Raw genomic sequence first — 13,528 nt, forward strand, 5'->3', positions numbered from 1 at the left:
GAAGAATAACCCTGGGTTGTTTCCTTTTGAAAGTCCTGGCTTCAATTCCCCCCGGGCCTGGGAAGATGGTTTGCATGTTGCCCATACCCAGAGACAGCGATGGTCCAGGCCTTTCTTCAAGACTTTCCAGGAAAATCAAGACTCCTAGAAGGAACAGAAGTCCAACCTTCAAGTCTCAGGAATAGGGTGACCATATCAAAGTGTGCAAAACAGAATCCAAGTTCTCCAGGTCCGTCCCTGCCCCAGCCAAGGCACTGCAAGCCTCCGGCAGCACTCTGCAGTGACGCCCATATCCTGCCAGCCTTCACCCAAGGAATCAGCTGAATAGTTTCCTTATTGACAGACCTTAAGACTGAGACTGAGAGAATAAATGTCATATGTGGCACAGGTGGCAGAGCGGGAATGAAAAGCCAGTCAGTGACATTTCATGGCCGAGTTGACCCTCTAAATATCAAGGATCCCAGGAATAATAACAATCATGATAAAATTATCAAATGACATATGAATAAAAATAGGAACAACCAGTAAGGCCACAGAGAACATGAAAATACGAATACAAAGGAAATTACATCGAATAATTACATCTCACTTGGGACTATGACCTTGTGGGAGACAAACATCTAGTTGGATGTTTGACTCTTTGACTTGGCAACATGCCCCAAGTGTATCCCTCAGACTTCTACTCACTCCACACAGGCACCAGGGTCCAAGCCACATGAATAACAATTGGTAGGGAGTCTGACAGGAGGCCAAAGTCTGAGTGACATTGGCCTAGACCCCTTTGTCCTCATTTGCTGGGCGAGGAAAGAAGTCCCGGAACAGGGTGGTAATTCAGGACCACCTCAGTGCCTGAGGCAATCTTCTCAAGACACTCCTTTCATTAGAACCCCTCAAGCAAACACGTGGCCATGGGGTAAAAATCTCTCACAGCTTGCCACTCCTATCCTCCACTCCCTAAATATCAAGGTCCCCTGAAGAACCATCTTGCTTGGGCAAAACATGTCTACCCAGTACGGCCGTTCCCCCCATATGAAAATTGAACAATCACATGATCCAGCAATCCCATTCTAGTTCTCTGGAAGAAATTAAAAACAATTTCTCAAAAGAATATCTGCACCCCATGTTCATTTCAGTATTGTTTGCAATCACCAAAATAGGGGCAACACCTGTCTGTCAATGAATGAACGGAAGAAAAAGACAGGGCTTCTGTTCAGATACAGTTAAATACTATTCAGTCATGAAAAACAGGAAATCCCATCCTTGGCAACAACCTTGACTCATCTTAGGGCATTGTGTTAGGTAAAATATCTCAGACAGAGGAAAACAAATACTGTCTCATTTATATGTGGAATCTAAAAAAGCAAAACTCAGAGAAGAGTTGGTGACTGGCAGGCACAGGGAAAAGTGGGGATGGATGGAATGGTGGAAAAGTACAAGCTTTTAGGTGTCAGATGAACAAATTCTGGGGCTCTAAGATACAGTACGATTGTATCTTAGATACAGTACGATGATTGTAAGATACAGTATGGCTAATAAGAGTGTATCATAAACTTGAGAGTTGCTAAGAGAGAACATCTTAAATGTTCATGCCCAAAAAAGAAATGTTAATTATGGCATGGGATGGAGGTGTTAGCTAATGCTATGGTGGTGATCATTTTGTAATATGTAAGTGTATGAAATGAACACATTATATATTATACACCTTAGATTTGCACAACACTATATGCCAATTATATCTGACAAAATCAGAATCTGACAAAAGCTTCCACGTTGATATATTAACTAATAAGTTGACTGTGATATTGTCATTACAATAAATAGTCAAAACCTCTACTTCGAGAGCGTCTCCTTGGAATTCCTTGGGTATAGGGAAGATTATTGAAGCAGATTATCAAAGGAGATAGAGAAATCACAAAAATCCTGGGAATTTACACAATAGCTCTCTCTTCACACCCATAAACACAGACAAGAGTAGTTTGATGTGCAGGACTAACATTCCTTTACCAAATGTTCTGGTGCACTTGCAAGAATCACAGCCTGTGATTGGTATTGGACCAGGAAAGGAGCGAAACTATCCTAGTCATGTCAGAGTAAAGGTATGTAAAGGCACACAAAGTGGTTACGCGAGGCAATGAGGTAAGTTCTTAGGCAGAAGGCACTTCAGTCTGGGTTAAGCAAAGATGGACTCTTGGAGTTGAAAATAACTGAACTGAAACACGAGAAACAGAAAGAAGGATGGAAAAACTATCCAGATAGAGTGAGGGCAGGTTGCAAAAACTCAGACGTACTGAGGTCTGCTGGGAGAAAGAATCTCTAAGGGGCAGAGTTCAGGGTCACTGGTGAGTACCTAGACTCTCTTCTGCCATTGAGTGAAGCACCTTTCAACCAAAGACACTTCGAATGTCTGCAGAGGAAGTCATTCCCTATACTGCTCCCTGATAATAAAATTTGTAGTCATTTTTTCATTGAGCTCAATGTAAATTGAAGGAAGATTTTGAGCTGATTCACACAGGCCCAGGAAGCAAGAAGCTTTCCTCACATGTGCTCTTGGAATGTTTCTTTAAATTCAATAGTACATGAACATCTTCCTAAGCTGGGATTCAAATAGATATGATGCTACTAGGTACTAGATATGCATTTGTCTATACTGGAAGGAGGCAGACACTGCATAGATCTGCAGTCAATGCAAGTGCACTTGGAAGTGAATCGAGAGGTGCCCAGGAAAAGTAAATCATCCTCCAGCAATTACACTCAGAAGGAGAAGGAAGGCCAGACTCAAAAACAGTGTTTAGGGATAGTGGTCCGAGTCCACTTCAATAAGCATGTCTATCCCCCACAACCTACATATATACAATTTCAGCCTCCAGATTAATTAAAAAATAAGACTTGGGGTCATGAAAGTAGGCAGAACAGTTGGTGAGATCCAGAGTTCTGAGACCTCAGATTTGCCAGGATATGGGGAAGATCCTCACCATCTTCTACATAAGCCAAACAGAATTATGAAACCAGACGTCTATCAAGCCCCCCCCCCAAAAAAAAAGTCTCTGTCACAGACAGTATCCAAGAAGACCAATAAATGTCTTTCTGTTAGGTCTAAGTGTTATCTCTTTAGGATTGGTTTTGATCTGATATCCAAAATGAGTACTCCTTAGATGCCTGCAGTCAAGATTCTCTGACCCTACTGCTTAGGTGGGGTGAAGGTTCTCCCAAATGCTATCTTCTACTTCTAGCTAAGTAAAGCCCCAAGTTTTCAGCAATAAGAAGTTTCTAGGAGACCTGTGACATTAATTAAAGGGACGATGTCAACTGAAGTAAAACACCCCGAGAATCTGTTCTGTCTGCCTGTGAGGGAGCCAGCCTAGGATCTCTGTACCCCGGGGCAGGCCCCACAACAGGCCATCCTTATGTCACTCTTCTGCCTATATGTCACTTCAATCTGTCCCTTTTGCTGTAGTCTAGCAACATCTCTGTGGATTCCACATACCCCAGGTCAACATGCCAGGCCACCAACTATAGACTTCTTCACTTTGATGTCTTGCTTTTCAAGAATAATTACTGGGTGCCTAAAACGTGAGCCTAGTTACAGCTTGTGCAAGAAGATCACACTAAAATCAATGGTGCACAGTCTCCCAGTCTATCAAAGTCTTTTGCAATGTTAATGGATCAGTGGTCCTAAGAGAGGTGTGTTCCTGCTTGCCTGAATCAAAACCAGGCTCCTGCGAGGAACCCTCCTGTCTAACCAGACTGCTAGCCCCTCTCGGAAAATTCCATTCTTTCTGAAAAATTGGTTCATTCTCTGGGTTGAGAGAATAGCTTCACTGGGAAAGAGCAATGGCCTGTGCTGTAAAGATTGTCCTGTACCTGAAATTACAAGTTTGTCCCCATCCTGCGGAGATGAGATAGAGCTACAGAGACAAGGAGGGACCTGTGCAGGTCCCGTCCAACAGTTAATATGTTTGGAAACCGGATCTAGAACCATGTGCCCTGGCTCTGGGTCTAAAGCTCTTTTTCTCTGTCTTTGGCCAAAATGACATTTCACTCTGGATGCATTCCCTCCTAGAACCCATGCAAGTCGAGAGCCAAGCCACACGGCTGGCCAGGAGGGTGGTCTGCACTGTCCCCTAGTTGGGCACTGGTAGAGGTGCCAACCACACTTCCCTATGTGAAAGAATTTGGGAAGGGCCCTTCCACCTGGCCATCCTGTGCATCACGGATATGCAGACAAGTTCAAGGTCTTAATGTATCAGTGTCATGCTGATCCTGACACACCAGAATTTCTCGGATGTCTGTGAATGAAGCACCTTGGTGGAAGGAGAGGTGCAAAATTGGTTGGATAACTCACCACAGCCAACAGCACCTTGGACACAACAGGATCAGAAGAGACTGGCTGGCCAGGAGAGGAGAAGCAATGAGTTGGGGAGGGCCACAGGAGCCCAGCTAGGGCAGGACAAGAAGCACGGAGAGAGAGAGAGAGAGAGAGGAGGCAATGGCTTAATCGCATGCTTGAAGGCCACCAGCAGGCCAAAAGTGGCAAGCTGTCTTCTGATCCAGCACGTAGGGCTGGGAAAATGGTGCTGATGAAATCTGGAAATGGGACTGGGATAGAGGCAAAGGGATGTGACACCTAGCTAGTGGCCAGCATCTCCCAGTGTCTTGGGAGGTAAATTATGACTAAAGAACCTCAAGGGGCAGGGGAGGGCATGAAAAGGCTGTTTGATGGGGGAACCCAGAGCTGTTCCGGTCCTCTGCCAGCCATCCACTCAGGGTAGTTGTGGAGCATCTATCATGGAGCCAGCTGGCCGCAGCATCTTATGGGCGTGAGGTATGGGGTTGGCCACTCTGCAGCAGACACTGTCCATCAGAAGGCAACTCACCACCTTGGGCTCACTTCATACCCACAGACCAATCCCTGGGCGGGACGGATGTCTCAGGCCATGCAGATATGCTGCGATGACTTTGGCTTTACTTTCCCACCATAGCTATTGATTGTGTCAGTGTCTGCACAGACAGGTGGAGAACAGCCTGACTGTCCTCTTCACTCCATCCCTGGGCTCTTGCATTCCCAACCTTCACGTTGATTGGTGAGTTTTTCTTGCATTTTTCCCTTGAAGCTCTTGAGGGTCCTTCTGGGGCCAACGTAATGCAGCACCTAAGAAATTACTGTTGATCATTACCTTCATTTTATCTATCCCCACTGAACAAATTATGGAGGTAAATACCCATTCCCCAAATGCCACCCAAAATGTTATTTTTAACACTTTTTAACACATCACATGGTTTGCTGAAATCTGCCATGATGCCCAACCCCTCGATTCCTTTTCTTTCACTCGGAAAATCTCTATTGAATCAGGGAGACCTGATTCCCTTTAGAGTGATAATTTTTCCTTTCCTCTGATGGGTTAGATTTGTTTAGGTGTTCACTGATCCTGCACTTGATTGATCACCCCCTGCCATCTTCCCCCAGCTCACCACTGTGACCCTGACACTTACTGGGCTGCAGAGAGACTGGTAGGGTCCTCTGGCTCTATGGCCCTGTGGGGACCTGCCACCCTTTTGGACCCAAGGGCTGCTATTTCCCACTTGAATTTCTTCAAAGCTCTGTAGTGGGTCAGCCTATGCCAATGGATGCAGTCTTATCATGGAAAAGGCCTCACGAACTGCACTCCCAGTCACACTCTGCCCTTCTAGCCTGCCTTCCTCAAAGGGTAAGAGTGGGGGGCCTTTGGGAAAATCAAAGAGAGAACAAGCACGAAGAGGTGGGAGAGGCCAGTGAGAAAGTAACCCGAGACAACAGAAATGTAGAGAAAAGGAGGGAACACCTCATCCAGGAGAGAAGCTTTTCACTGCTCCCACTTGGACCCCACACCTGGGTGTCCAGCATTCCGGCCATGAGGGAAGAGCCCTGTCCCCTTCTCTAGGGTCAGCGGCAGTGTTTTTTTCAGTAATTCCACAGGAGTCAAAAACGCAACAAAGCGCATCCCGGGCGCTGTAACAGGAGCATGCGGCTCGTGTCTGTGACCACTGTATGCAAAGCTTGGCATTAGTCACAGCCAGGCCGGCTGTGACAGGCCTGAAGTGAGGGAGATTAATGCGAGGCTGGGGCACTTTATTATTGTCATTCTGTTCTTTCAGACTCTGCCTCTGACTTTCAATTTTGCTCCAGAATTAATTGTCTGCTCCCTGCAGTATGACTGATGGAGAAGGATACGCATAGCCCAGGCACCTGGCCCTGGCCTTGACAGTCTGCGGCCCGGTGTGGGATGTATTGTGTGCGGTCAGAGCTGGGGACAGATGGGCAGCTCTCAAAGAACCGGCCCAGGCCACGTCGGCCCTTCAGATGTGGCCAAAGACTGCCATGTGCACAGACAGAACCATCCTGACTTCTCGAGACCCAAGTAATGTGTTCCTGGCATGCTTGTGGAGGACTCTACCTGGGACCCAGAGATCAGCTGGTTTCCCCCGAGTCTCAGCTCCCAGCGGCTCCTCTGCCGTGCCTGGTTCTGGGCCGTCCACGGGACCACAGCCTCCAGGGCTCACCTTCTCCAGCTTTTTCTACAGCAGGTGATAAGCAGTGGCTTCTTCTCTAAAAACAGGAAGGCAAAGCCAACGCCAGTTTCTACTTGAATATCCACCACCTCCCATCTGCAGCATTACCCAGCCCTCATATAATCCAGCTCCCACCCAAAGCATCCCACATTTTTCAAGTAATAACTAGATTTGGACCCTGCTAGGGTTAGGAATGATTCATCTGGCCTGAGCACTGTAGTCCAGAGTCTGTGGCAAGATGTTCGCAGGAGAGCTGCCCTGACAAGCCTCAATGTATCTCTTACCATGTCCATACAAAACTAACTAATATTATTAAGAAGTAGAATTAAGATATTAATTAAGATGTTTATTAAGTTATTGGAGTAAGGAGAAGAGGAATACTCCTAGGTGGCGTTTCCACCCTTGAGCCTGATGGGAGATCCAAAAGGACTTTCTTATGTGGATTTTGCTACTGGACTGGGTGTAGTGTCTCTCCCCAGTGCTGTTGGAGAGAGATGAGAGAGAGAGAGAGACAGAGAGAGAAGGCAGCAAGATGAAGCGCAGAGAGACCAGGAGACTAGCAAGGGGACGAGGGAGAAGAATGTAGGGGAAGAATGCAAGAGCAGGCGTGTGGAGAGAGAGACCAGGCTGTGAGAAGGAGCATGGAGAGATGAGCAGGAGAGACAGGAGGAGACAGGAATGATGGGCAGTGTAAGATTAGAATGGGGGGCTTAGAGAGACTGGAACAGGCGCATGGGGAGAATGGGATAAACGATAACTGATCAACAATGATAACAACAAAGTTTTAAAAATAAAGCTTAAACTAGAAATCCTCTGTTAGCATCAAATCCGTTCAGAAGTCTCCAACAAAAAAAAAACAACCCATATTCCCTGGCTTTTGAAGTTAGAGGATCCAAGAAGTTTTGGGAGGATGACAAAGGAGCAGACGTGAATGTAGACAAGGGGAAGTGCACGGAAAAGCGAATGAGACTCTCTCAGTATGTTTTGGTTTAGAGATAAATAGAAGTCCTTCTTTTTCATGTTTCAAGCCAAATTCAGATGGTACTCATTGATTCCCACCCCGCCCCGAGCAGAGCTCCCGGCGGCCGAAGACCTCCAGAGCGTAGCCACAGCCATGCTCAAGGCCCCTCTCCACACGTTTGGATGAGCCTCACGCATGAAGGAACCGGCAGAGGAACCCAGGTGTGTGGGACCCAGGACTGAGACCTTCAAGCCTGCTCAGATTGGGACTGGGCCTCTTCTGCCCAGATTTCCCATTTCCCAGTAGCTAGGCAGTCACACCCAAGGACTGCCCCTGGCACCATGTAATCCTGTCAATGGCCAGCATCCAGAGACTTAAAAGCAAGCTCCTGGAAGCTTTGCGGCTGCGCGATATCTCATAGCCTACTTCTCCCTCTGGGAGAACCTGGCAAACTACTGGGAGTTTCCTGCCCACATGGGAGAGCCTTGCTTGGTCCCCATGGTGTATTCATATGCCAAAACCAGTAACAATCTGGGTCTCATTCCCCTGACCCTGAAAGAGCCTCCAATGCAGCATCGTTGGAAGATGAGTAAAGGGAGGCTTCTAAAATCTCAGGGGTTGGATGAATGGAGACTTACTGAGTCCACTCAAGAAATTCAACAATCAACGGGATGATGATGATGATGATGATGATGATGATGATGATGATGATGATGATGATGATGATGATGATGACTCATTGTTTCGAGGCCTCCGCCGGCCTCTTTCCCACGGTCGACATATTCCTCAGAACTGGATCGTGAGTCTGCCTCACTTTGTGTGTGTGGATGCGTGAAGGGAACCCTTCTGGAGATGCCAAGGATGTCTGCGGAGGAGAGTCCCAGGAGGAACCTCCCATGTGGTCCAGGGGGAGGGATGGAATCGAATCTTCCACCGGAGGCTAAGAAGTTCCAGCTGCCCTAGGGGGAGGGCTACGGGCCTTCTGCACCTTTAAAAAAAATCCCTTTTAGAAAATCTCCTACTTCCAAGGCTAGGAAGGGAAAGGCTGGGCAGGAAGGAGGACAAAGGCCCCAATGGCAAGGGCACGAGAACCGTAAGGATCCAGTGAGGGCAGGACTTTGCGGGACTCCTTCTAAATACACGGCCTTACTTTCACCTGCAATAAATTATTGCGGCTTTAACTCATCTGGTACCTTCATGCGATTACGGTATTATGTTAAAGGGTACAGAAATATATAATATGCTCAACTGTCTCTACAGTTGATACCAAAGGGGAAATTACCTCCACTCAGTGAGGATCCAGCCTCATTACATTAATGATTTATCACAATGGGAACAGGTAAAAAGTAACTAGTTGCTTTTATGAAAAGAGGCAGCTTTTCCCCCTGGCCGCTCCCGCCGTCCCTCCCAGAAGCAGCATATCCAAGGGGCTCCACGCGCAGCACCCCCTCTCAGAGCCCCTCCGCAACCTGACGGAGAAGGTGTGCAGGCAAACGTTGGAATATCCTTCAAACCTGACATTAAGTATTCAAATGTTACTTAAGCAAAGTGTGAGCAATTAAATTAATCAATCTTCCCAGCCATGTACAGAACAGATGTTCAATAAATCCTCTTTGCTTGCAGTGAGGGGTGGGGGGAGCGTCCACTTTTAACTGTCCTTCAGAGATGACACTGCTCAGGCGTCCTCTGCCGGCCTCCTGGGCCACCGTCAGGTGCTTCTGCTGTGCTTTCCTTTATTATAAATAACAACAGGCCACCTGGACTACCTGTGCTACCTGGGAGTCTCAGGTTTAATGATCCTTCCGACGCCAGGCTCCGCTCTCTCCTGATCCCGGGTAATGGGGCTGATGGGACTGGCGATGGAGTGACGGCTGGCAGTGACAGATGACTCAGGGCCGGCGTGCGCTTGCTGACATGCGGGGAATATGGGCCGGTGCTGCAGAAAGGTCAGAATAAAAGCACTGGCTTGACTTTCAAAGTTTCTCCCGCAAAACAAGCAAACAAATCCAAGTGCCCCAGGTTGCCAACGAGGCGGGCAGAGACCCTGCATTGGGGGGAACAGGGGAGCAGGGGTTTGTAGTTCCCAGTCCCGGAACTCTGAGGGGAGAGGAGGGAAGGCCAGAGCCCTGGCAGCAGCCGCCTGGTGAGTCATTGTCCCTTGGGCAGCTGGGGACATGGAGGGAGCAGATCTCCCCCTCCTCCCTGGGAGATTCTTCCCAATGCCCTGGTCTCACCACCTCCAGGGTCCAGATTCTCTCAGACTCACCCTGCTGCAGAGAGCCTGTTGCCAATTTTACCCATAACCAAATCCACAAATTGTGTTACCACTACTCCCCCAAGATCGAAAGCATGGTCTGATGCCCTAAGCCAAATGCAGCATCCTTAAGAGCCAGGTTTATGGAAGGGAGCAGTAGGCCCTGGTCCCAGAGGACCTCTAGGCCCAGGACACTTCCCAGCCTGGGGCTTCCATCCGCCTTCCACAGTGACCCCCCCCCCCGCCCCAGGTCATGGCATTGGGATCAGAAGTGGCAATTCTAGTACCTGCCCCCCCCCCCCACCTCCACCCACCCAAGACCCAGAGCAGCCTTCCGGCTGCCTTCCCATATATGGGCTTTACCCACAGTTTAATGAGGCCCTAAAATCTCCAAGATTAAGCTGGTATTTTATGTAGAACTGCCTGCTTTTTATGATATCCTGACATGTTGTACAACATTTGGCGAGTATATTGATCCTTATAAATTCAGCATCTATATATATTCATGAAAAGTACCTTTTCTCCCCATTCGGGCCACAAGATGATCCAGACACACATTTACCTGAGTGGAGACAATAAAACTGCAATTGTCATGGTTTTCAGCGTACACCATGTTTCAGTGTTTTCAAATTAAGCCCCTTTTACCATCTGCTTGAAAACTCCTCGGCAGGAAATGACAGTTCCCCTCCAGGTAGCTGATGGAGCAAGTGCCCCCGTTTCTCCTTCAGGTGCACCTGCGATAAATCCCTCGGGGCTCCGGGAGGGTTTCCGTCCGCCTGGGACGTTATACATCTTCATGCCCTCATGTTTGCCCGACCACAGAGACCAACCTTCCCATGTTTCTTTGTGCCATTTCATGCTTTTAATCTGAAACAAATGATCGCAGGGTGGAGGGGGGGCGGGGGGAGAAAAAAAAGCATTATCACCTTGGCGAAGCTTCAGGAGTATAAAAAAAAAAAGAAGAAGAAGAAGAAGAAGAAGAAAGGGACTATGGGCAAATTCATCTTCAGCTGCTACAATCAATCTCTCACCTAAAGAAATACACAATAACTAGGCGGGAAAGAGCCAAGATTTATGACTTAGAAACATCTACACTGACCAGCATATACCTAGTCTTCTTGGCTCCCTCCCTACCCGAATGACTCTCTCTAACAGTTACAATGATAAACTGTCTCTCCCTACTGTTTTACAAGTACATTAGCTTTATTTAATGAGATCTCAGAGTAATTTAACAGATGTATATAGGACATAAGACTAGGAAAACTCTTGCTACTTGGGTACTTTTGCCAAGGTATTCTAGGACAGCTCATGGAAGGTAGAGTTGTATTTTCTTTGGGAAAATATTATTCAAAATTAAGAAAGGCTGTTAAAGATGATCTTAATAAAATGTATAATTTTATAATCAACGGGTAGAGAGCCACTCCCATTCACTTGCATTCAGCTTAGCCAAAGCCGGAGTAAATGAACGGGCTTTCTGAAATCATAGGGACTCGCTCACGTATTGAATTGTCAGGAAGAATGTCACTGTCAGAAATGAATACATTTGTAAAAAGTCTTCCACTCACCCACCTCCCAGAAGGAGAAAGAAGAAATCTGGTATGTAGACAGGGGACCTGAGAGAGGGTCCTGATGAGGACAATGTCACTCGGGGGGCGGGGGGTGTCCTTGCCCCCTTTGGTGCCTGGTGAGTGGGACCTCACCCGCTTTCTCCCTTTTCTGTTGTTCCATAACACTCAGTTCTCTGCAGCAATAATGGAGAAATGACAATGGAATTAACTTTTTAAAAATTGCTTTAATAAACTGCCAATTAATACATGAGAAGAACAAGCCCTAGGAAATTACCTAGTTGTGTTTAAATAAAATTAATGGGGGTGGGGAGGTGGGGTGAGGTGGGCACACTTTTTCTCTTTGTCTCTCCAAAAGCACAAGAATTATTCTCACACAGGAGGGGGTGAGGTTCTGAACCAAACTCATCTGTACTTGTGCTTGGCACCACACATTCAGCTCACACGCACAACTTACCAAGTTTCAGAGTGGAATGTTATCCTACAAGCCTAGTAATAACTGCAGTAAAGTAGATTGGCAAAACCAGAGAGACAAAAACAATACTCAAAATGCTTACCTGGGGATGTTGCTCTCTCTAATTGTAGAACTGACTTTAAAAAAATTTGCTTTTATTAAATTAAAACATTTTAAAAGGTCTTATTAAATTCTTGGTTACATGCAGTTGAAATGTTTACTTGTTTTTGAAAATCCTTCAATTGCTCATAAAATCCTCCAACTGAGAATTTGGAAAGCATCCCTGTTCCTCTTTCCAGAGACCCTGAGGTCCCCCATGGAGGAAGCCCCCATCCTTCCACAATTCTCTTACCTAGGGTCACTCTGAAAGCACAAAATGGGATGGAGGCAGATGTGGGTGCAAGGGTGTGTCTCAGCTCCAGGGAAATATTAAGTGACAATCATATATATATATGTATATATACGTATATATACACACATATGCATAACATTTTAGTTAATGGTTCCTTATGAATAACATAGGGAATCCAATGTGCTCTTTTTAAAATATAGCATTCACAGTATGCAAAAAAACTCAGTCAGATGAGAGGTTATGAAATTAGGGGTGACCAAACAAAATTGCAACAAGAAGCCACTACACACCAGCTCCCTTTGGGGAAGAGGAACTCACTCAGAAAGGCAGGGAAGCAAGAGAGATGGGGGGATAAGCCAGGGGCCAAAGCACGCCCGTCGGACTGAGAACAAATCTGTTGCATAAAATTTCATTTCTTGAGAGCTATACATCAAGTGGTATTTGTTTAATGAGGTTGGCACCAGAAAGATGTATAGAACATGTCAGACACCCAGTACCGATGCGTGCTGAGGGCCAGATAGCATCTCACTCTCTGACCACTCACTTACTCTTCCAGCCAGCTTCTCTATCTGTTGGTTCTTTGGGGAATAATAAATGAGAGGGCAGAAGGAACAAGGAGCCAAATAATGAAAAACACACAAAAAAAGAAAAATTATAACATTGGAGAGCAAAGTAGAGCCAGATTTACTGACCTCCCCACTACACCGTGAAGAGAAAGTTATCACAGAAGAAACTTTTACCAAGCGGTGTGATCTTAAATACCAAGGAGTCCTGTGAAATTTACAGCACTTTTAAGATATGCAAATTGAATGCAAGGTATAGACATAAGGGTAATTAATTGTAAATCTAAGAATAATGTTTCTTTGTCAGGCTGTCTCCATGTTGTGGAATACATTCTAATGTGCCTTAACTTGGAATATTTTTTAAAGGCTGGTCTAATTATAAGATGTTCAGAATTTCAAAATACTAGTTATTCTTATCATTTAATTTAGCCGCTGTAACGTTTAATAACAGAATTTACTGATTGCATGAAAATATTTTAATCTTTCAAGGTTAAAGCTCTCGTTTCCAAGTCCAGACAGCCAGGATCCATGCTTGGAGAGAATGAAGTGCCTTCCTTGTCCGCCCAGGCGCCAACAGTGAGCATGGCAGCTTTAGTCACCACTCACCACCTCGCTCCATCACTCAGTCTTCCTCTGATTCCAACCATGCTTTCCAGAGGATTTGGGGAGCAAGCTGACCAATTTTCTCAGTTAACATTTAGCTCACTCCTTGTCTCTGCCAATGAGGACTTCTCACACCTTTTTCAATGAAAGGTGGGGTGGGGAATCCATTTATGATGGATTCCTAGCAAGTTCTAGATGGGAAATCAGGGGGAAAAGATTCCCGATCAAGG

Source organism: Sorex araneus, chromosome 8, assembly GCF_027595985.1.
Source record: "Sorex araneus isolate mSorAra2 chromosome 8, mSorAra2.pri, whole genome shotgun sequence".
Taxonomy (NCBI): Eukaryota; Metazoa; Chordata; class Mammalia; order Eulipotyphla; family Soricidae; genus Sorex; species Sorex araneus.